Source organism: Mesoplodon densirostris, chromosome 9, assembly GCF_025265405.1.
Source record: "Mesoplodon densirostris isolate mMesDen1 chromosome 9, mMesDen1 primary haplotype, whole genome shotgun sequence".
Lineage (NCBI taxonomy): Eukaryota > Metazoa > Chordata > Mammalia > Artiodactyla > Ziphiidae > Mesoplodon > Mesoplodon densirostris.
In genome coordinates this window covers 80698190-80721810 of record NC_082669.1, presented here as the reverse complement: position 1 = coordinate 80721810, position 23621 = coordinate 80698190, and the positions used below count along the sequence as shown (strand labels likewise).

At 39.5% G+C, this 23621-nt stretch overlaps 1 protein-coding gene across 2 annotated transcripts in view; it reads right to left on the bottom strand.

Moving 5' to 3' along the window:
* Positions 1 to 23621, bottom strand: part of CAV1 (caveolin 1) — a 33612-nt gene that overhangs the window by 2909 nt on the left and 7082 nt on the right. The window lies entirely within an intron of this gene.

Here is a 23621-nt window from a genome sequence, read left to right as displayed (position 1 = left end):
TGGGTTGAGGCCAGATTCAATTTTATTTTATATACAGTGGGGGTCTATTGAAGATGTTGGAGCAGAGGTATGTAGCCACAATCAGTGCAGTCATTTATCAACATGAATTTGATATCAGTGTCCAGCCCCAGAATAAAGGAAGAGACTCAAGGCAGAGAGTCTGTATCCCAAGTTTGAGATGGTAGGGCCAAAACTGGAATAGGCCATGAAAAAGAAAAAAGAAAAGAAAAAATAATGAATTTCAGGATGTTAAAGGAAGAATCCACAGGACTTAATTACTTCAAGGATAGGGAGAGAGAAAAGCCTAAGATGAGCTTTGAGCTTTGAGCTTCAGGTTTTCCTGCTAGAGAGAGCAGAGGTGACATTAAAAGCAAGAAGAAAATTAGGAAGGCAGTTAAGAAAATGTTAAGAGAGAACTTAATTTTTGAATTGAGCTAACAGTAAGGTTTTGAATAAGGACAGATGCAAACATCAGTGGTCCACACCTGTACTAGTCCCTTTTGGTGGCCACTAGGAAGTAATCAAATGAGTTTGCAGTCACATAGCACTTAACAGTTACCAAGTGCTTCTACATGCATTGTCTGCATGTGATCTGGGGTTTCAAACCAATCTGGGAAGGTAGGTTGTCATTTTACAAAAGAAGATACTTAGGTTTAGAGAGGTGAAGGTGACTTGCTAAAGTCAAACACAAAGCAATGGTGGGGACAGAATGCAAACTTGGCCCCTTTCCCAAATAGCATTCTCTCCCACAGTACGTGTTCACTTTAGCAATTAATTCCCAGGAGCTTTTATCCCTCTGGAAGGATTATATAGACTAAACTTAAGCATAGGGTAAAAAAATTACCACCAAAAGAATAGGACAGAGCCAGCTTAACTGCTTGGTGGTGGCAGCTATATGAAGGGATCTAATGTAGTTTGAAATCCAAACAAGTTGATGACTGCTAGCAGCAATCCAGCTAATCTCAGGATTAGGGAATTAGGACTTGGGTGACTCCATGGAGCCTCTCAGTGCCAAGGAGCCACTTTTGATTCAACACAATAAAACCTCTTTCGTAAAAAGTACATAATACTTACCAATAGTTAAGGTTTATTTTCTAGAACATGCTGTTTCTTGATCTGTTGTCCAATGTCCTAAGAATATGTAATATATAAAAATGGTATGTCCACAATTATCTAAATGAAGTAAATTTATTGTTGTTCTAATGTTTTCTTTCTTCATTTAGATCTAGACTCAGAAGTAAACATTTACTTGTGTGTTTTCAAAGGCTGTTCTAAATTATGCGGCAAGTCAGATCAGTCCTTTAATGAAGTTTCTGTGCAGTTTACTTGTCTACTGTGGCGTTTTGCTCAGATAATGCATTTTCCTAGAGCTATTAAAAATAAAGCCCTGCTGTTTTCCTTCATTCAACTGAAAGGTACCCAAAGAATTTTATTTTTTAAAGATGACCTTATTTTGTAAGAGGATTTGGTGAAGTCAGAATGAATGCACTAGAGCAGGAGTTCTTAATCTGAGTCAAAGGAATGGGCAGTGTTGGTCCATGAATGCCCTGGTGGGTGCATACATTTTGAGTGTACAGTAGAAAAGGGTCCATTGCTTTTTATTAGAAAATAGTCTATTACCAAAGAAGGCTGGTAAGCACTTTATGGGAACAGAGGGTTCCTATCTCTTTACAGAACAGAATTTAAGCATGTCTGCCTAGAGATTCTTTTCCAAGGGAATGGATAGTTACTAACATTTGTTGATCGGCTATCATGATCAAACACTGTTCTCATTTAACTTACAGCACCTCTGTAATTTATTATTCCCATTTCATAGAAAAATGTAAGGTTTAATAAGTTGTCCAGGTAAATAAGAGGTGGATTTGAATTTCTAATCTGGTTTGAAAGATACCGACTCTTTCTTCAATACCACATTGCTTAAAAAAATATTTCTCAAATTTTCTCTAAGACAATTATAGTATTTCATAATTAAAAGGAACATTAACAAAAAAGAGTTTACTGAATTTAACCCTCTGGTAACTGTAAGAATTCCCACAGTGTGGTCTCTGAGGACCGTGTTATGATGAGGTCATACACATATTATACACAATTGGTCCTTAGTGAAGATCTATGAACATATGCATGTGTGTAAGATTTCTCAATGATAAGTTAATTTTTCTAAACATAAATATAAATGCTTTTTTCGATGAACATTTTGGAAATTCTTAAGCTTTATTTTAACTTGCTTTATTTCAAAGCAAGTTTAGTGCTTTTTTAGTGCTTTCCAGAAACTGCAGTGAGCATGATTTATTTATCCTCAAATATCCAAGTAAATTTAGAGCAGGTCTCCAGGGGTGGACAGCAACATGACAAAACTAACATGTTATATAAATATATTCAGTTAATTGCGGCTTTAGTCTTAAAAACTTTAAGTGGCTTAAAATAATATTAAAAGTAGAGCCAATTAGATGCAGCTGAGAAAAAAAATAAGGCAGGTTAAGGAAACACAATGAAGCCAGAAATAATGTTTAATTTCTCTCCACCTCCATTTTTGCAGCAGTAATAGTAATAGGTTTTTTGTGAGGAGAACATGAGAAAATTTATGCAAAGTGCTTAGCATGGGGATAGAGCATTGCAATACAGTAAATGCTTAATAAACGGCATTAAAAAATTACTTGCTCTGGGTGACTAAGCTTTTTAATTGCAATAAGAGAAACTATCAGCTGCAAAGTATATGGTGGCTGTGAATTCAAACCTCATCAATGCTTCAAAAGAACTAACTTCCATCTGTAATCATCTTTACCACAACCCTCTGAGATGCATGCTCTTATTCTCATTTTACATATGGGGCTACTGTGGGAGGTTAAGAAATTACCCAAGGTCACAAGGATGATAAGTGGCAAAACTGGAACTTGTTCTACTCCAAGTTTGACCTTTTTTTGCTTATGTATCCCTAGGACTATAAGCTCTTCCAGTAGCCTTATTTGCTTAAGTTTCACCCATATAGATATGCTTTCTAAAACATTCACATTTTGATTATTAAAGGAATTACTCTTGTTAATGTTTCCATTTTAAGTTAGGACATCTAGTAACTAGGATGTTTTGCATTTTTGGTACTGATTGAATTTCCATGGCCCTGAACATTATGTTCTCACAATTCTGGGCACCTAGCTAAGGACTCTCTCTAATTGGCAGATAAGGAAACTGAGGCACGATTTAAATGGGCCAGACATTCTCAAGGTCCCAAGTGAATCAGTGGAAAGGCTGAAATTAGAACTGTAACTTCCTGATTCCCAGGCCTAGGTCCAGCCCTGCCCTTCACACAATTTCCCTAGGAACTTACATCTCTCTCCCCAGGTCCCTTCTCTGCCTACCCTATTCGTGTATCTCTAGGTCTCCTGTAAGTCTCTCACTGTCTTCTAAGACATAGACTTGAAATGTATCTCTGTGTGAGGTTAGGAGAAATGTCCTTTTCTCAACACTAATACAGACATTTCTGTACATTTATCTAGGGTGAAGAAAACTGGAGGGAATATTTTGAAAAATATCCTCATTGTGCATTTTGATATGTATTCATAATGCACTGAACCCAACAAAGTTCTGTTAGTAATCAGTCATTCCATCTAAAGGTAGTTCACAATTCCATCAATCAAAGCATAGTTGCTTTAGCAGATTCATAGGTATTTAAAGCTGAAGGGATCCTTAAAGAAAAGGAGTCCCATTTGAGATAGAGAAATCGATGGGCAAAGCTGTCAGATGACTGGATCAAGAATAATTTCCCACTTAATGGCAGGCACAGGATTGGAATTCAGACTTAGAAACTCTCCTAGGCTCTTCCACAGCTGTCTGCTGTCACCACACACCCTCAATCATCTGGATGCTACATTCCGTGGTCAATGTAAAAAGCAGCTAGGCTTGTATGTGAATTTGAACATCATTGAATGAATGACGATGCCTGTTTCTGACAATCCCCAGTGTACTCATCGTTCACATGCATCATCGGTTTGATTTATCCCTTATCAAAGCTGTCACTCTGGTGTCCCATTCCCTCAGGGACATACTCCTCTTATCCCTCTATAGGAGGGCAGGTCTTGCTCAGAGCAGAACTTTATCTACTCACCTAGATTTGGAGCAGAACAGCAGTTAGAGATTTGCTTTTAAACAAACACAAAAACCAAGACATGCAGGTGCCATTTAGTTTCTTAGAATGGGATGCCTCAGATGAGGCTGAGCAGCTTCTCCAAGAACTGATTTTCTGTTCTGTAGTCTATGGAACAAGTTGCGCCTCTGGCCCGAATCATTATGCAGACCGCAAGATCAAAGGCATAAATATGCTTCAGTGATATTTCTGTGTCTTAATAGATGCTTTATAAGGAGTCAACAGTTTATATAACTAGATTTTTATAAATGACATTAAATACTTTTGTGCAACATTGACTTATGATGCTATAATTTTGGAAACATAACTTAACAAAAATCTATCAGCAGATGTTCAAGAAAAGCAATCTGTCTCATTGTGTTTTAATAATAGCTGGCTAATACAGTAAGTCTCAGAATATTTCATCTTGTTAAATGTATGCAATGGAAATATTTAAAAAACATTTTATATGTACACAGGATTAAAAAACCATGGGGTCATTTTTTGTCTCAAAATTTGGACATTTTATTTATGAATAAGGAATTTTCAAGAAGGAAACTTTAAGTATATTTGAGATTTAATAAGCAATGATGCTTGCCTTTTCTGTTTCTGTGGGAAAATATCTTTTTAGACTTTTGTGAAAACTGTGAAAAAATCACAAAATTGTGATTGTATTGGATATATGGAGCACATAAATAATAACAAACAAGATGTTTACAGAAGACGTGTGTTGCCTGCTCTAAATCCACAGTCCCACTTCTCTGCCAAGTGAATCTTAGTTTATTCAGGTCTTGGAAGTAATTCTTTTATCTCAGAGTTAAGTTATAGTTGGTTTAGACTTGCCAGGGTAATCTTAGTCTCCTTGGTGAGTGGTCAGTTTAGAGCAGACATGTGACCCAATTCTGGCCAATGAGATCTAAGTAGAAGTCTGCTGGGCAAGACTTCCAGGAAAGCTTTATCTTCCTTATGAAAAGAAACAGAGGCATATGGTGTGGCCCTTTGCCCCTTTCATCCTACTTAGAAAATGATGTGTTGCCTTAGTGTAGAGAAGTCATCTTGTGACCATGAGGTGACATGTATAATTAAAAGACCAAGAGAATAGAAGATGCTGCTTTTGCTATTACCAAACTACTGAAACAATGCCAGTAGCTGTCTGCCTCTAGACTTCTCCTTATGCTCTTATTTTTAAGCCACAGCTCTTCAGATTTTCTATTACCTATAGCAGAGAGCATTCTTAAGTGATATAGTAACTAACACTCTTTCCTGTTGGTTGGCATAGTAGGTGTACAGCTCCTCATCTAGAAACCTGGCTTCAATTAATAACCTCAAAATATCTTTTCAACACTACTAGACTCTACCCCCAGAATGTACTCCTTAACCTGTATCAGAAGAGTTTGTTTTACATTAACATTTAGTTTTAGCAAAGTGTAAGTAGGATGATAAATTGACTATGAAAAAGCAAATTCATGTATTCTGTGATAGCATCTAAGATGACTCCCAGTGATCCCTCCTCCCCCACTTCTTGGTATTCATGCTTTGTGTAACATGTGTAATGTGTAAAAAAAAAGCATGTGTAATTCATGCTTTGATTTGCTTCTAAATAGTAAAATGTGGCAAAAGTGATGGGGTGGTCACTTCCAAGATTAGGTTACAAAAGACCATGGCATCATCTTGCTTCCTTTCTTGCTCTCTTGCTTGCTTGCTCTGCTGGAAGCCAGCTGCCATGTTGTAAGCGGCCCTATGGAGAGGTCTGTGTGGAAGTTAACTGAGGGAGAACTCTAGCCAACAGCCACTAAAAAACTGAGTCCTCAATCCAGCAGCCTGGGAGGAACTGAATCCTACCATTGGCCATGCGAGTGAGCTTGGAAATGGGTCTTCTCCTAGTCGGGCTTTGAGATGACTCCAGCCCTGACACCTGGACTGCAGCCTGTGAGAGGCCCTGAACCAGAACTACTCAGCTAAGTCACACTTGGATTTCTGACACACTGTTAGATGGTAAATATTTGTTGTTCTAAGCTACTAAATTTGGGGGTCATTGGTTATGCAGCTAGAGATGACTAAAACAAACCATCTTTATTTTGATGATCATGTTTTATTTTCTATTACATTGCTCTTTTTCTGTTAGATAATTTAATTTTTAAGCTTATAGAAAAATGTATATAATGAATGTACATAAATATCCTGGAATTTGGTCCTGGAGCAAAGTCTAGAAATATATGAGAAGGAAATGCAGCATTTTCAACTTTCTACAATTCATATCAAACTGAATATTAGAAAAGTTTTAGGCAATTGATAGTGTTATCAGCGCATATCCATAAAGTGCTTGGCTTTCTACCCAGATATGCACCAAAGACTAAGAGCCAGCTCCACCTAGAAGACGCATCACTGAATCTTGACTTCTGAATATAATGTCTTGAATGCACCAGCACAGGGGTTGCAAAAGAATCAACTGGAGGGAGGATGCTTGTTAAAATGCAGATGCTCAAGCCCATTTCAGACTCAGATCACACTCTCTGGGTTGGGGCCTGGGGAATCTTATGAAAAAGACTGAACTAGCGATTGACACATCCATTTGGATTTAGTGACAACTTTTTGTTGCTGATACTCTTTCCCCTCCATGCCTGGAAGCCCTAGTCTGCTTCCTGCTTCTTTCTGGAAACTCCTCACGTGCTGGCTGGCATCTGGAAGTTGATGGATAATGAATGAATGGAAATTCTCTTGAAAAGCTTTTCCTAATTTAAACCTATAAATATTTATTATTGGACAAGGATGAATGACTACTATTTATTATGAAAAACACAAAAACTGGCAATAGAAACCCTGATTTATTTTTCATGACTCTAAACCCAGTATAAACAAATGCATGTTTTAAAAATCAAATCTAAAATCCTAACACATGAACCAAACCCACACATACAGAAGGAGGGTTGAGACTAATTTCAAATTCCCCTCAGTGTTCTCTCACATATTTCCAACATGTTGAACAGCCTTTGAAATCAGTGGAATAAATGTTGTCCATGAGTGTGTGGGTGTAGAGAGGGCTGAGAACTAACACAATTAAATGTTACCAGAACACAGGAACTTTGCTCTAATGCCTATGTGTTTTCTCAGGGGCAAGGGCAAAATACCCATTTGTTTACTGGGCTGAACTAGCACCACTGCAGGAAAAAAGCTGCAGTGTTCTTGCAGCCCAGACTGAAAAGAGGAGGCCTGGACTGTATCCTTAATGCTCGTGATTGCTTGGATTTCCAGAGGATCCACACACAGTCCTAGGAAAAATGTAAACCTGGGGTGGGAACATTGAAGTGTTCTTGGGCTGCTTTGGGCTGGCAGGTGCTAGGCAACTTCACCTTGTGGGAGAGCACAGGATTGCCTGAAGGGAGAGGGCTGCATTACTAACCAGGGTTTCAAGCTGGAAGAGGACAGAAAGGTGGGTATATACCTACCTCTGAGTGACAGAAGAGGGCTGGGTGTAGAAAGAGGGGTGCAGAGGGGACCTGCAGTCCCTGGCCTGGGCCTCTAGCTGGGACCCTTGAGTGTCTCTCTTTGGATTGACCTCCCTGTTGTTGCTTCTCAGACATTACAGAGACCACAGAATAATGATATTTTATACATATGGTGTCCTATTTCACTCATCTGCTTCTCTTCACAAACTTGTGAAGTTCTAGGTTATCTTCATAACAAGAATAAGGAAAGGTCACTTAACTAATAAATGAATGGACCAAACCAGGACCTAGGGCAGGTCTGTATCTGTTGTACCCATCTTGGTATCCTCCACAATTCCTAGTAGTACTATGCACACATTAATTAGCAAATATTCCTTCAATATGTATAGTATTTTAAAGGAGCTATAAATGTCCATTGAAAGAATGTAGGCATACATTAACTATCATATTAACTACTATGAATTCTTTTCCGATTTCACAAGTGCACTTTTATTTATTGATATTTTTGGTATCCCATTTTATTAAAAGAGATGTTCTTTTCACCATAGCTCTATAATACCACGACCTGATCAAAATGAAGTGTAGGGTTGGTTACCATTTAAATTACTTGAACAGCATGGAAAGCCTACAGAGGAGGGGGCCATTCAAACTCAGAAGTCTTTAGCTTTAAGGAAGAATGATTTAGAAAATATTGATTAAAGCATGTTTTTGCTTGGTTGGGTTTTGCCTCAATGATCTGAATAACTACAATTGTGTAGACCTGGCCCCAAAGCAGGGGGCACGCACTGGAGTATGTTGAGGAGGGGAAGCAGGGGTAGAAGCAGAAGTAGCAGCCCAGCTCTTCGGGGGATCAGTAGAGCACACCAGTGGGGAAGAGATAGAGTGAGGAGAGTGAATTTGTTCTTTGGTGTCTCTAGTCTCCACTTTCCCTCATGTTTTCCTCTGTGTGTGTGTGTGTGTGTGTGTGTGTGTGTGTGTGTTTCCCCAGTGCAGGAGGCCTACATTGTAATTTGTACTTTAGAATGAATTTAGGTGACTATGTTCTTTTTCCTGGCAAGGGTTATAGGGGGATGCACAGAGCAAGGCAGAGCATCATCTCCAACTGTCCTTTATTGTGTCATTAATGGACTTAGGGCATGAGTGTGGCAGATATATTCTGAGGCAGGAGAGTTGTACAGAGGTTTTGGAAAAGCAGTGACATACATTATAGAGTACTATATGCCTCAATTGGTTCATCACATCCTGTATGTGAGGACCTTCAAAGCAGGTGTTATTTCCCCCATTTTACAGACCAGGAACCTGAGTCTCAGGGAGGTTGTAATCAGTGACTGAACCAAACGCAGGACTTAGGTCTCTTGGATCCTCCATCACACAACTCTCTTTAACCCCACACCAGTCCTTATTCTGTTTATGAAGCCCTACTCAATCAGAGTCACATAGGAATTTCTGAATCCACATGCTCTGGTTGCTCTCCCTGGCCTGCAACCATGCTTCCCATCCAAACTAACAGAAAATGCTGCCCTGACTCAGCATAACCATTTCTACCAGGACAGGGCATGTGAATCCAAGCCAGAGGATGTGGCTGGCCTCCTTCTGCTGTCAAACCTCCATGCTCAGCATTACCCTCACTCTCCAGCAACCAAGCTCTTCTCTGGTCAGGACCCCGTGAGTCATTGACCATTGGTTACGAGGGTCCCCATTGCCTTGTCACCTCTCTGTGGCTTTTTCTGGTTTACCATAACATTGTACCTTTCCCTATTCCATTCCTGTAGGGCCAGTGGTTCTCAAACATTAGTCCACTCATTTCTTTGTTAAAATGCAGATTTCTGGGCACTGAGATTCTGAATCAGTTGTGTCTGAGAGTAGGGTCCTGGTGTCTGTACCTCCTCCCTCATTTTGATGCAAGTGGTTATAGGTAAGACACTTTGAGAAAAAAAAAAAAAAAACTGTCTTAGGCTGTCTTAGCTCTCTGCTAGGTGAGAGGATCTGAAAAACCTAACACTCAGATCTGAGTGGGCATGATATTAAGTTAGTTGCTGTGTTGCTCTCTACTGTTGAAAGGCAATATGGTACCCTGATTGATAGCATGAGGGCTGCTTTGAATCTCAGCTTTGCTAAGCTACTAAAACTCCCTGTGCCTTAGTTTCTTATCTGTAAATTGTGGGTATAATGGTACATACTTCATAAGATTATTCTGTGTATTAAATGACTTAACTTATGCAAAATATTTGGGACAGTGCCAGGGGCAATGGTCAATACTACATCAGGAGCTTCTGGCCCAGGCACCCAAACCAGGAGAAGTGGGGAAGTGTCAGGGATTTCAGTAGCAGTGTTGGGAGGATGGAGGAGCTATCTTGGAACAGGAGAACCTCTTGGCATTCCTGAAATCATTTTGTGCAGATGGGTGCTTATTTTGCATTCTGCCATTAAGCAAATAAGAAGGATTAGCTCATCTCTTGCATGTGCGGTTAGCCTTCTGGAGTTTATTGTAAACATGAGGCATACATGCCCCGGGGGAGAAGATGCTCCAGCTGACTGACTGGATGTGTCTGAAAGTGGCAGCAACACCAAGCAGACAAGACTCTCTTTGCTTTAGATTAATTCCTTTTTGCCTTATTCTTCCTTTCCTTTTGCCTTTCACCTGAAGGCAACCACCAGGTTTCTCCATCTTTTGCTCTTCTTAGGAGGGAGAATAAATGATCCTTGGGTTTGTATTACACTTTGAAAATTTAAGTTAAATTTCCCTGCTCTGATAACAAAAATATACACTCCTAGTTTACATCCTGTTATGTAAACTGTGTTCCTCTCAAAATTGTGTTCCTCTCAAAAAGATACAATGAAGTCCTAATCCCCAGTACCTCAGAATGTGACCTTATTTGGAGACAGGGTCTTGTAGATATAATTAGGATGAGGTCACCCTGGTGTAGAAGGGGGCTCCCCATCTGAGATGGCTGGCATCCTTATAAGTAGATGGTAATGTGAAGACGCAAGGAGAAGGCCATATGATTGATTTGAGTTATGCAGCTGTAAGCCAAGGAATGCCAAAGATTGCCAGAAAACCAGAAGCTAGGGAGAGACAAGGATGGATTCCCCTTCAGGTCTCAGAGGGAGCATGGGCCTGCTGACGTTTTGATTTTGGACATCCAGACTCCAGAACCATGAGACTGTGAATTTCTATTGCTTTAAGCCACCTAGTTTGTGATACTTTTTAAGGCATCCCTTGGAAACGAATATACATCCTTTTGAAATTGCTAAAAACTGTCCTTGATGATGAGATGATTTGGGGGTTCCAGAGCATTTTCATACCTCCTTGAGTATGCTGTGCACTCTTTCTTCTGGGTATCCCAGTCATGAACCTAAAACCACATTTGGTGTACCTGAGACCAATTGGCCGTGAGCCTTCTTCAGGAATCTGGAACTATCTCTCCTGTCCACGTGGCCTCACATTTTCATTATTACAAAAAGCACCTAGTTTCAGGTGGCTTGGTACAAAGCAGGCTACATATCTTTTGATTCCTTTTTTTAAAATCTTCAGCCTTCTGGTATTGATTTGGTGGCAGTTGTTGATGTTGAGTGTTACCAAACAAATGACATGGAACAGTGCACATTGTAAAAATAGGCCAAGCAAGGGCCAGTGATAGGAGCACTGAGACTAGAGCATTGAACTTGAACAGGGAGGAGCCATACCTTGGGGGCGCTTATGTTTGTCATCCTTGAGGAGAAATAACTGCAGCCCTTCAAAGTGTTGGAAGCTTACTTCTCAAATAGAAAGTCCTGTATTGTTTAATGCATGGAAGTCTTATTTTATCCAAACATACAGTGATAAGGATTCATCCAGAGGGCTCACTTTCTCACAAAATTCTGTGTTTACACTTGGGAGTTTGTTATTCTTTAAACTTCTGGGCATGTCATGGGAAAAATATGAATGATCACTGCACTAAAGAAAATAAAAGCTCTTTCCATTCTATCAAAGACATAAGAGACGGAAATGTCTTCACTGTTTTCAAGCTACCCATTGGTTCACATAGACATTTGTTTGAACCAGAGCTTTTTAAACACTCTTAACTTTTTTTCAGTTTCTACAACTCACTTCCTGATGGCAGAGGTTGTTTCCTACCATTCACTTAAGTCAAACTAGTGTTACTAATAGTTTTCGTCTTACCTCACTGCTTGAATATTTTTCCCTCCAGTGCTTTAAGTCTGTTTATTAAACAAATGGAAAATTAATGAAATAAATCTCTGTAGGTTTGAACATTGCTTGGCTAGTGAGGAAAAGGATTTACACTAGGGTCCTTGTAAGGTCTAAGCAAGGATAATCACAGCCCATTATGTGGCTCCCAAGACACAGCTCCCAAGCTCTACCACAGGGTTACTCCATCTGGGCACTGTTGGCATTTTGGGCCAGATAATTCCTTGTTGTTAGGGTGAGGGTGCTGTCCTGGGAACTGTAGGGTGATTCTCAACATCTCTGTCCTCTACCCACCAGATGCCTGTAGCACCTCCTAAATTGTGACAACTAAAAATGTCTCCAGACATTGCCAAGTGTCCCCTGGGAGGGGGAGCAAAAAATTATCCCTGGTTGCAAACTGGTGCTCTAGAAAATCAGAATACAATTTGATGAGACTGTACCTGAACTTTAGAAACATTTATAGCCTAGAATGCATGCATATTTATTGCAGGCACTTTTGGTTTACAGTACTATGGCCTTGTGAGTTCATTCATTCCTTCATTCAGTAGTTATGAAATACCTACTTTTTGAGGATGGAATAAATGAACCAAGCAAACAGAGCCAGGATAGGGTCTATGAGCTGGCTACGGTTGTCACTGAAAAGGGGACAGTGCAAATAAAATAGACATGGCGTCTGGCTGCTCAAGCTTACTTTTAGGGTAATAGAGGAAGTCACTTTCTTGCCCCTCCCCAAATCACTAACCTCTTGAATTTAGACCAGACCATTTTTTTCATCCAGCCTACCCCACAGCCCACACTTATTTAATGGTTAGATTTTGTATGTGTGTGAGATTATTTCTGCTACTAGACTGTAAGCTCCCTGGAATGTAGTAGATACTAAATTAATATTTGTTGAATATATAAATGAATAAATTAGTGAATGCTTCCATTTATTAAGTTATATTTCTCTCTTTCTCCTATTTACAAGAGCACAAACACGATAAAATCTCCTTTAGGAAAGAAAGTTCTGAATGTGTTATTATCTGGCCAGGGGCTAGTGATTGCATTTATTGATTGCATTCTATTATTCTAACCCAGTCATAGTAATTTTGGTAAAAGAATGATCAAAAGGTGAGTAATGTCAGGGAAGACAGATCTATTCAGTTTTTGTTTATCATGAAATTTGGGTTCATACCTACAGATTTAGGTTTAGATTTAAACCTATAGCTTAGCTTAGGGAGCTGATGAGCTCCCTGAGAATGAATGTTCAGGGGGTCTGGAATTCAAACAACTTCATTTTTACTTTCAGATTCATACAGCTGGGGTGCTAAATGATGGGATTAAAATCACATAGGGTCCTAAATTCTGAACTTTATATAGGTCAGAGAGAAACACTCTTTATAGCTGGGTAATGAGAAAATACGATTCAAAGTAATAGTGCTTCTGTCCTGTAGTTCTTAGTCATCTGATCCTACTGCTCACAGATGGGCTGTTAAAAGAACTTCCGAAATGTGGCCATATGAACTAGGTGAATTTGATAACTGTCAGCACTCAGAAAGTCTGAGCATTTTCTATTTAGCTAGACCTTTTTAAGACCATTGCTCTAACTAAAGTTGCAAATAATTATGCACTTCTTTGTTATATGAACTAAGAGAAATTGGCTGGTTACAAAAAAAAAACAACAAAAATTACTGAAAGTTTGTAACCAACTTTGGAACTGATTTTCTGATCCATCTTTGAACACAAACAGCCAGTTTGGAGGCAAGGGCGGTAAAAGGAAAGACCACAGAGCTCTGAGCCCAAATGAGAAGGGGAAATGAACTCCAGCTCTTGATCTTCTTCAGGACCAAATATTTATTTGCAGTATATTTGCATTCAGCATGCCATCTGTTGATAGCTCAGTATTTCAAAGATGATTTAGTTAAGTCCCACAGCCTTAATATTAAGAGTAAGAATGGCAATTGGTAAAATCTAGGAAGAAGGTAATAAAAATAGTATTGATGAGGGGGTCCTCCACCGTTATCTCTGCATGGACTTTTACACACGTTTACAGCATTCCACACTTTTATGAATACTGGTTAACTGGAATCACAGAATTTTAGAAATAAAAGTGACTTAGCGATCTTCTAGTTCAACTTATTGATTGTTAGATGAATAAACTGCTGTCCAAAGGGACCAAGTGACTTTTCCAAGGCCCAAGGTAACACTTGAGGTCAGTGTCCAAGAGAGATCTGGAATTCAGGTTTCATCTGAGGCTGTTTCCCCATCTGCTCTGAGGAGTGATTGGCATCAGTAAAGCACTTCTCAGTGACTTCTCTCTTCTCTGTGCCAGGCCCTGGAGAAGTGTGGGACACCTGCCATCCCTAGGTCCAGTGAAGCTTCCTGTGGCCTCCGCACCATTAGGAGAAAAACCAGTGCATATTGTCAGCTCCATTCCTAGTATGCCTGAACCATGAACCCAAGTGAAAAAGAGGCATAGGGATGACGTTCTGACACTCTAACCTGCTGATCTTCCTCTTGGGGAGAATAGAAAGAATGAGCAAAGGAAAGGGAAAAACACCAGGACTGAATTACATAAGTGACATGAGATTTATCCCACATACAAAGTCTATCTTATGTAGTTGCTATAGCAGAGTTCCAGAAAGCATTTTTTTTGTGATAGGAATTTGAGTGATAAATATCATATTCTAATAAAAATTCTAAGGACTCTGCACGATGAGGACCTAGAGAAGTAATAATTTCCCCACTGCAGCCCTTACACTCCTGAAAGTTTTGTCATGATACACAGTTTTATTATTAAGAAATTCTGCGAGTTGAAACCAGACTCAATTCCAGCTGTACATTAGCATCACCTGGGGAGCTTTCCAAAGGAAAAAGAATACATAGGCCTGGGCCCCATCCTAGACCAATTCAATCAGAATTTCTAGGGATGGAGCGTGTACAACAGTATTTTTAAATGTTCCCCAGATGATTTGCAGCTAGGGTAAAGGACCACTGGTCTAAAGTCACAAAACAGCCACCCTTTGCAGAAGCCACACTCTCTCATGAGTTTAAATCACAATAGGGATTTATACAAGCTGCAAAATTGTGTGACTATGCAATGTGTAGGAGGGATTGGATGGGCAGGCTTGCCATAAAGATAATGTTTCATACTGACCTTTTGGTACATACAATGCATGCATTTTGCAGTATTCTACTTTCAGATGTTTACCACTTGCATTCTCAACCACTGTTAACACAATGCCACATCAACTCCTCTTTGCCCCCAAACAAACCAGGTATCCTGCAGGAATAGAGGAAAGTGTTCATACATATGCGTGTGCTTAATTATGAGACTGTGTCAGTATTCTTATACACCAAATTGTAACTGTAGAGGTAGAAGGATTTGAGAAGCTACATAAACAAGTAAGTAATTTAACACACTACTCTTACAAAACAACCTCTTGTGACACATTCCTGGGATTAACCGCTCTCATTACTTGGAATTTCTTCTCCCATGTAACCTAACTTTTCTTTTTTTTTAAACTAACCCCTTCCTCCTTTTTCCTTGTCCTGAATGATGATTGTGTCTGAGCACTATTTTCCTTGTTAAGTCTCATAAGAACCTAGCAGTAACTAAAGGCAGTTGTCATTTTATGTTTACTTTCAACTCTTCTAACAAACTGCCAGACAAAACAGTCCCTCCCCAGCCCTACCTGGGTGTTTCTCTTCATCTCTTATCTCCTTCCTTTTGCTCTTTCCTAGGATCTTTCCAGCATCTCTACCTCCCTCATAAGATCAAAACAGATCCTATATTTAATAAGTCTGACCAATAGCAAATAAAGTAGAGAATCTTGTCTGTGACATTTTTTTTTTGGATTACATTCTCCTTTTGATTCCATTCATTGTGCTTCCTTTAAAATATCATTAAATTATTGAGATGTTTAATGTTCAGAAACAATTGATAGACTTAGTTTTGGTCCCCTATTGCTCAAGGGGTATGGAGCATGATGGATTCATTTAAGGGTGTGTTTACAATAGTGATTCTCACCCAGGAGATCTTGGTCCCTTAGGGGCTGTGGAATTATTACAAGGGGTTTCTATATCCATTGTGTTTACCAAGCATCTTGATTTTCCACATCACAAGCTCCCACAGAAATGACAACCCTCTCCTGATATTTTCTTATTTTTCATATATTTACCTATTTCTTTCCCACTTAATAGCTATATGTTTTATTCCTAGTCTTTTAACATTATCTTACTTTGTATTGGTTTTTATCTTATTTTTATGGACTATTTGTAATTTGCCAAAAATCACTTTGATGTTATTTTTTTATATATGTTAATAAGGTCATTGTAATTGGTGTCATTTGTAAGTTGAGAGTCCTCTTTAACTTGTTCATTCCAGTCATTGATAAAGTATTAAATGTGCTAGGACTGTGATCTTGGCTGTATATTAGATATCAGTCACACCTAAAATTCACATTACACATCATCACCCTTTTTTAATGGCAACTTTCTAGTCCTACCTATGCTTAACTGAATAATGACCCTGATTTCCTATACTTAGCTTATTGATGAGAAAACTATTTGGGGTCAAATTGACACATCTTACTCTTATCCTTATTAGAGTAAATCAACCTCCTATCACAGGAAATGATAGAAAGAAGCATATCTGGAAAAGGAGCTAACATTCATTTCACTTGGCCCAGACATCAATAATGAAACAAATGATGTCTGACCCCTTCTAGAAACATTTAAGTGTTTTGCTTGTTTTTTGTTTTTTTTTCTTCTGAGATCTCTGACAGACCACCTATGAGGTACAAAGAAACTTCTATGCTGTTGAAATAGTGAATACCACATCCCCGCTAGTAAAATCTCATATCTCTGTGTACTTAATATCTAGAAGTAATAAAGCGAAAGAGAAGGAAGAAGAGGCTTGGGTTTCTCAAAGCTGTTGTCTCCTTTAGGCTTTGAGAAAGGTTTTAGATTTTTCGTCAGGACTGTCTCCAGACCTAGTCATTCCTCTGATGTTTGCATTTGTGCAAAGGTGTATGGGGATTCAGACAGGGAGTCCTTCTACCCCTCTCTTGGCAGGGGAGCTCTCATGTGGCCTGAGACCCAACTCTCAGCCTTCATACTTCTGGCCCCAGGGGGCAGTGCCAAGCAGCAGCAATGGCATCTCTTGGTATTCTAGGAATCTGCCTGCCCTGCCTGCCAGATACTTAGGAGATTAGCCTTATTCTGCAGGCCCTGGGAAGTCATCCAGGTGCCTCAGCCTGCTTATTGGAAGGCTCAGGAGAGATGTATCTGTGTCCTCTTCAAACTGGAGATTAAAAAATTCTAAATAATAAATTTATATACATATTAGAGCAAGTTGTCTCTTTACCTTAGTAAATAGAGTGAATGTTTTTGGATTTCTTTCTTAATTATTTGGATATGTTTTTCCTTACAAGGCTTTAAATGTGGCCGCTGCAGAGAAAAGGAGCAAAGGAATGCACTCAATGACATAATCCTACTGTCTTTTAGCTCACTGAAGACATTCAATTACTTAAAAAAGAAATTTCAGATTCTTTTCAGCAGATTCAGTTTGGCATCCATTTTCTTTCTTTCTTCTTCTTTTTTTTTTTTTTACTAAAGTACATGCATATTTTTATTTAATTGGTCTTTTTGCATGTCCACTTTTCCTCTAGACACGAAGTTGGTTTTTTTTTTTAACATTTTTATGGGAGTATAATTGCTTTACAATGGTGTGTTAGTTTCTGCTTTATAACAAAGTGAATCAGTTATACATATACATATATCCCCATATCTCCTCCCTCTTGCGTCTCCCACCCTCCCTATCCCACCCTTCTAGCTGGTCACAAAGCACCAAGCTGATCTCCCTGTGCTATGCGACTGCTTCCCACTAGCTATCTATTTTATATTTTGTAGTGTATATATGTCCATATATACACTACCACTCTCTCACTTTGTCCCAGCTTACCCTTCCCCCTCCCTGTGTCCTCAAGTCCATTCTCTAGTAGGTCTGCGTCTTTATTCCCGTCTTGCCCCTAGGTTCTTCATGGCCTTTTTTTTTTTTTTTTAGATTCCATATATATGTGTTAGCATACGGTATTTGTTTTTCTCTTTCTGACTGACTTTGCTGTGTATGACAGACTCTAGGTCCATCCACCTCACTACAAATAACTCAATTTTGTTTCTTTTTATGGCTGAGCAATACTCCATTGTATATATGTGCCACATCTTCTTTATCAATTCATCTGTCGATGGGCACTTAGGTTGCTTCCATGTCCTGGCTATTGTAAATAGAGCTGCAATGAACATTGTGGTACATGACTCTTTTTGAATTATGGTTTTCTCTGGGCATATGCCCAGTAGTGGGATTGCTGGGTTGTATGGTAGTTCTATTTTTATTTTTTTAAGGAACCTCCATAATACTGTTCTCCATAGTGGCTGTATCAATTTACATTCCCACCAACAGTGCAGGAGGGTTCCCTTTTCTCCACACCCTCTCCAGAATTTATTGTTTGTAGATTTTTTGATGATGTTGGTATCCATTTTCTGACAGCAGACTCGGTGTGGGGCCCTGGGTAGGCACTGGGCAGCCACAGTCCTGGGGCCACCAGGGGCCACTGTTCTGTCCTGAAGGACTTACACATGATGTGGGAAGAGAAGAGGGGGGAGAGAGGCATGGGGATAGAGAAGCAGAATGCTTAGAGGGCTTTGATACATGCTAAAATAGAAACAAAAACAGAATGTGGTGGGAGCCAAGAAAAGAGATAACCAGTTCTGATGAGGGCAGTCAGGGAAGGCTGACAGAGGCCCAGATATCTGAGGCGAGCCTTGGTGGATGGCTGTGGTTCTGTCAGGCAGGCTCTGGTGCACAAGGATGCATGGCAGGCTCCATGCATGGTGCAGAGTAAGTGCTTCCTAAATATTTGCTGAATGGCCTTTCTAGGGAGCACCCATCTGAGAATGACTCTCATTCCTACCTTTATAACTAGAATAATAGGCTTACCCAAAATATCTTGGTGAACTGGTGGTTATTAACCATTTTAGACAAACAATTTCTCTCCCTACTAAAAAGCCTGACACTTAAGAACAAGTGAGAAAGAGGGCTCTGTTGACCTAACCAAAATAACTGGCAATGAAATCCAATGAATGCAGTTGCATTTCCTTGACACGTTTTGGTATGCCCACTTCCAGCTATATATTATTATTACTAATATAGAAAAAAAACAGTGAGCCATGATTGATGGAACATTTTAATTGTTCTTCTGAGAGATTAATGGTACGTTGTAAAAATGCACTGTTCCTTACTTCTGGTATTTGTTTTTGAGAACAAATGTGTAGTTATTAGGGAGGAAGTCTCATAGAAACTACTTTCAGGATTAAATAGGCATTTCTCCCACTAGCATAAAACTAGGATTTTTCTCAGTTGTTTCCTATTTTTACAATGTATTGCTGTAATGGCACGAATATCTGTAGAAACTGAACAGGCAAATTGAGAATCTTAAATGAAGCTATTAGATGCAAAGTGCCTGTCAGGACCTGCTTCATTTTCTCCCACCTAGCCCTCCCTGCACATCCAGGCAGGATCGGCTGCAGCCCAGGAGCTGTGGCCAACCTGGGCAGTCAGCGTGCTTTAAAGACTCAGGTAATTCAGCACAAGCCAGCATTGCAGCTTGTCTGGTCCTGAGTGTGTGTTCCACTTCTAATCACTGGGACACATCCCCACTTTGTACCCCACTTTTGTCTTTGGGATTTGACCCTCCCTGCCTTGTTGGCAGCTTGCATATTTCTTGAGGTGTGTGGGGTTTTATCTTGGTCTTTACGTTGGTCCTTCCTCCTCCTTTCCCAACTCACCTACCAGGATTTAAAGTCTGACCTTAGAACTGTAGGCCTGTCACTCCCAAAGCAGACCATGTCTGGAATTCCCCTGCCAAATGCTGCTCAGCCACTCTGAGAACACAGTCATGTCTTTCCTCACTATGGAGATACCACTGTCTGCTTGGATCATGACCTATTACAGAGAGGCACTGGAGCACAGTGGTTAAGAACCCTGGTCCTGGGGTCTAATTGTCTGGGTTCAAATTCTGAGTGTACCATTTCCTATCTATGAAATCCTGAGCAAATGGTCAGGTCTGAATTTCCTTATCTGCCAGATGAATATAACTGAAAATGATAGCACCTCCTCAAAGGGCTGTTGGAGGAATAAGTAAAATAATCTGTGCCAGCAAGCTAGCCTGTAGAAAGTGCTGGAGGAAGCCTTCCATGTCCTGTTTCACTCCCACCTGCACATTTGGCATCCCTTGGTTTGCCCTGTTGCACTGAAGTTAGCCCTTTCTGTTAGCAGAGGTCATATCTCATCAGGTCACTTCCTGGCCTAAAAACACCTCTGTGGGTTGCTGTGGCCTACAAAGGGATGGGTGCTTTGGCTGGGCACAGAAGGTCATGCTGATCTGGCTCCTGCTTGTGTCCCTTGCTCTGGCTACACTGACCTGCCACTGGTGCCCAGAACGTGTTAGGTGCCCTCAGGTCTCTGTAGCTTTGCTCCTGCTGCTCCCTCTGCTGGCATCCCTTTCCAGCCACACATGCCTGGTGCTCAGCCTTGGAGATTGTTGAGAACTCTCTGCTTTGTGTCCAACTATAGCACATCCCTAAGTTACAGTGAACTCACTCAGATTTGTTTATATATTTGCTTTCCTGATAAACTCTTCGGGGCAGGAGCTGAGAGTTAATACTCAGTCAATGCCTGAACCTGATCGTGTCATCAGACATGACAGCACCGTGCAAAGCAATGGATGTGGGGGGCTCCTGGAGTTGGCACGTGCAAAGCCCAGTCCAGCACAGGGCGGGTGGCAGGGCAGGGAGAAGGGGCCTTGTTGTCCTTTCTTTGTCTTTGCTTCTTTTCCTCCCAGTTTCCTACTTTCTCACTACTTGGGTTCAGAAATCAGAATCTTTTTCAGTTCTTCATTATAAATGAGAAACCATAATTGCGTTTGATGCCTACATCAGTGAGATGACCCGGTGTAATCTCTAGATGCAATTTATCTTTTTACATAGAATCTATCAATGTCCATTTATATTATAATGTCCTTGCTGGGCTCAAGAAAGGTTTAAATACTGAATGCATCTTTAAAATTTTTCACTTTTAAATTGCTATGAAATAATATATTAAGCACATACATACACCATCAAAACTTATTTAAGCCTTCTCAAAATTAAAAATGCCTGCTTCTTAATTACCTAAATAACTAACAGTGGCTAAAGGGAAGCTCAGTTGTGTCTTTAGGAATATGTACTTCCCCTGCTATGAAATGACCAACAAGAGACATCTTCTCAAGGTTTAATAAAGAAAACAAAATATATTTTATATCTAAAACATCAGCATAGGAGAGTCAGGAAATATGTATTCTGTGAAGGTGTAAATCTGTTCTACCAATTAAATTCCTTTGGTAGGTGCTCAGTACATGGATCATGCAGATTTCCTTTAAGACAAAATTAAAAGCACTTCCCCACTCTAAACAATGGCTCATGTGAAAGCATGCCATTTTATGTTTCCTGGAGTAACTGAAAAAAATTAAAACTATTTTAAACATTTTAATCTTTGATTGAGTAGTTGAAAAAATATGTGATGGAAGGATGTCAGTTTCATTAACCCTGTGTTGCAGGGAAAGAAACTAAGGTCTGAGGGTAGAGTAGATTGGCCCTTAAGAGCAACTCCTCCAAGTTATAGTACAGCTTGGTGGCCAATGAAGGATAGGAGAGAGGTGACACTGGAGACTGCAGAGGAAAGAAAAGCATGACATTCTTAAATGGAAATTTTGCCCATTTTGCTAAAAAAATAGTGCAAGTAGGGACTTCCAATGTATTTCAGGTACAGGAATCAGTGACAGGTCATTGCCAATTCATTCATGACCATATAATTTTTCTTCCAAACTGGGACAATTCTGAGAATGAAAGGGGCATTATTAGTAATTAATTATAATTAATAATTAAAATAATTAATAGTTATTCAGGATAGCTATTGACCATTATTAACTTGTCTGCATGGGACACCCTAGAACATATGGCCACCCCGCCCCTAGGTCACTCTGAGGCTCTAAGCTTGCAGTTGGCTGTAAGCCCAAGTGGCCTCAAGGGATGGAGGACCACTGAGCAAGGCTGATTTGGGAACCCTCTATGGTGTTTCAGAACTCCTTGGCAGAGTTTAAACTGGCCTAACCTTCAAGTGTTCTTCTGGCAGGAAGAGCATCTAGAATTACATAGTGTGACTGAACTGTTCTCTTAGGGTAGAACCATTCAAGTGTATATCTTTAAGCCAGCCTTGGGTACAATAATTTCTAAGCCTGACTTCACAATCTAGGGAGCTTAGAGGCCCTAGATTAAGCCCCATCCCTAGATACTCTAGTTTAGTAACTATGTAGTGGGCCCAGGCATCTGTATTTTAAAAAATTCCTGTGATGATTCTGATGCCCAGGTGAATATGAGAGCCCTCTTGGGTTTGTAAAGAGGATATGAGGTTTTAAAAAGGTTGAAAATTTTAAATTTTCAATAGGAAGATTAAAAGTCAAGCAACAATATGGGAAGGGAGAATATTAGAGAACTAAAATCTTTTCTATAAGTTAATTATAATTTTTATAGGACCCAAACAGGGGCAAATTGTTTAAAAAGTATATGTTCCTTTGGTGTTTTCCTAAATAAAAGTGGTACATTGGACTCTAAAATATATATATATATATATATATATATATATATATTACATATTTTATATGTATATTTTAAATATATGTTCCTTATTTTCCCCTAGCCTTACTTACTGGCTCAGGAACAATTCGAGGCATTATAGATGAGGCATGTTTTAAACTATGCCCTAAAGATTTTAAGATTTTACCATACAGTAGAATTTGGTAAAGGAATTTCAGCAAAAGTTTTCAAAGGAAACTGCAATGAAGAGAGACAAGGAAGATAGTCATAAACTCTTTGTGGGCAGTGCTCATATCTATCTTTGTTCCATATTGTAGTGCACGGCATATAATAGATATATAGTAATCATTTATTGAAAGGTGAATGGGTTTGGGAGGGGAATGCTATTATATGAGAATGACTCATTCTTTTCTTTATAGTTAGAGAAATTGAAGCATAGAAATGTAAAATAGCTTGCTCAAAATATTTTTAAGGCTGGTGTTTATTAGCTTTGATTAGTTAAACAAGTTTGCTCTTTGTTTATGTGCTCCACTCTCAGGGACTGCTGAGAAAGAGAAATCTGTTGCCCTGAAATCCTTCCCCCTCCTTCTTTGGTGTCCCACACTAATGGGACTAGACACTTTCTAGTTTGGCCCTTAGGTTGAAACCAAAACTGATCTGATTACTATGTGCATGCCTTTTCTTGATTTTTAAAGAATCAGAATTTTGTGTCTATATATTTAAGAATCGTTAACATTCAAGTTTTAAAAAAGAAAGTTAACAAAAGTCACAAAAATTTCTTTTCTTGGCACAGTACTCTTTCTACTCTGTCCAGGTGCCTCTGAGCACCTGTGGTTAAGCATATTTCTAGGGGCTAAGGGCTACCTTTTTAGAAAACTTCTTTTAACAGAAGTATAGCATGCAAATCTTTTTCTCCAGGGCTTTAGTGTATAGTAACTTAGATAATATATATAGGGTCCAGCGAGTGGAAGAAGAGTGTGTGTTTCTTGGCCTAAACCATCTTTGTATGAAAATAGCAGCCCTACCCTTTTCCCACTGCAAATCTGGCCAGGAGGATCATGAAAGGGCCCAGGAGCCCATAGCCCAGTGCACACAGCCCTATTCTTCTAGGGATCAGCTCACTCTGGATATTTCATCATAGAGAACAATAACTTACGGTTAAAAGTAGGGCAAACTAAAAAGCAGTTTAATTTAGAAT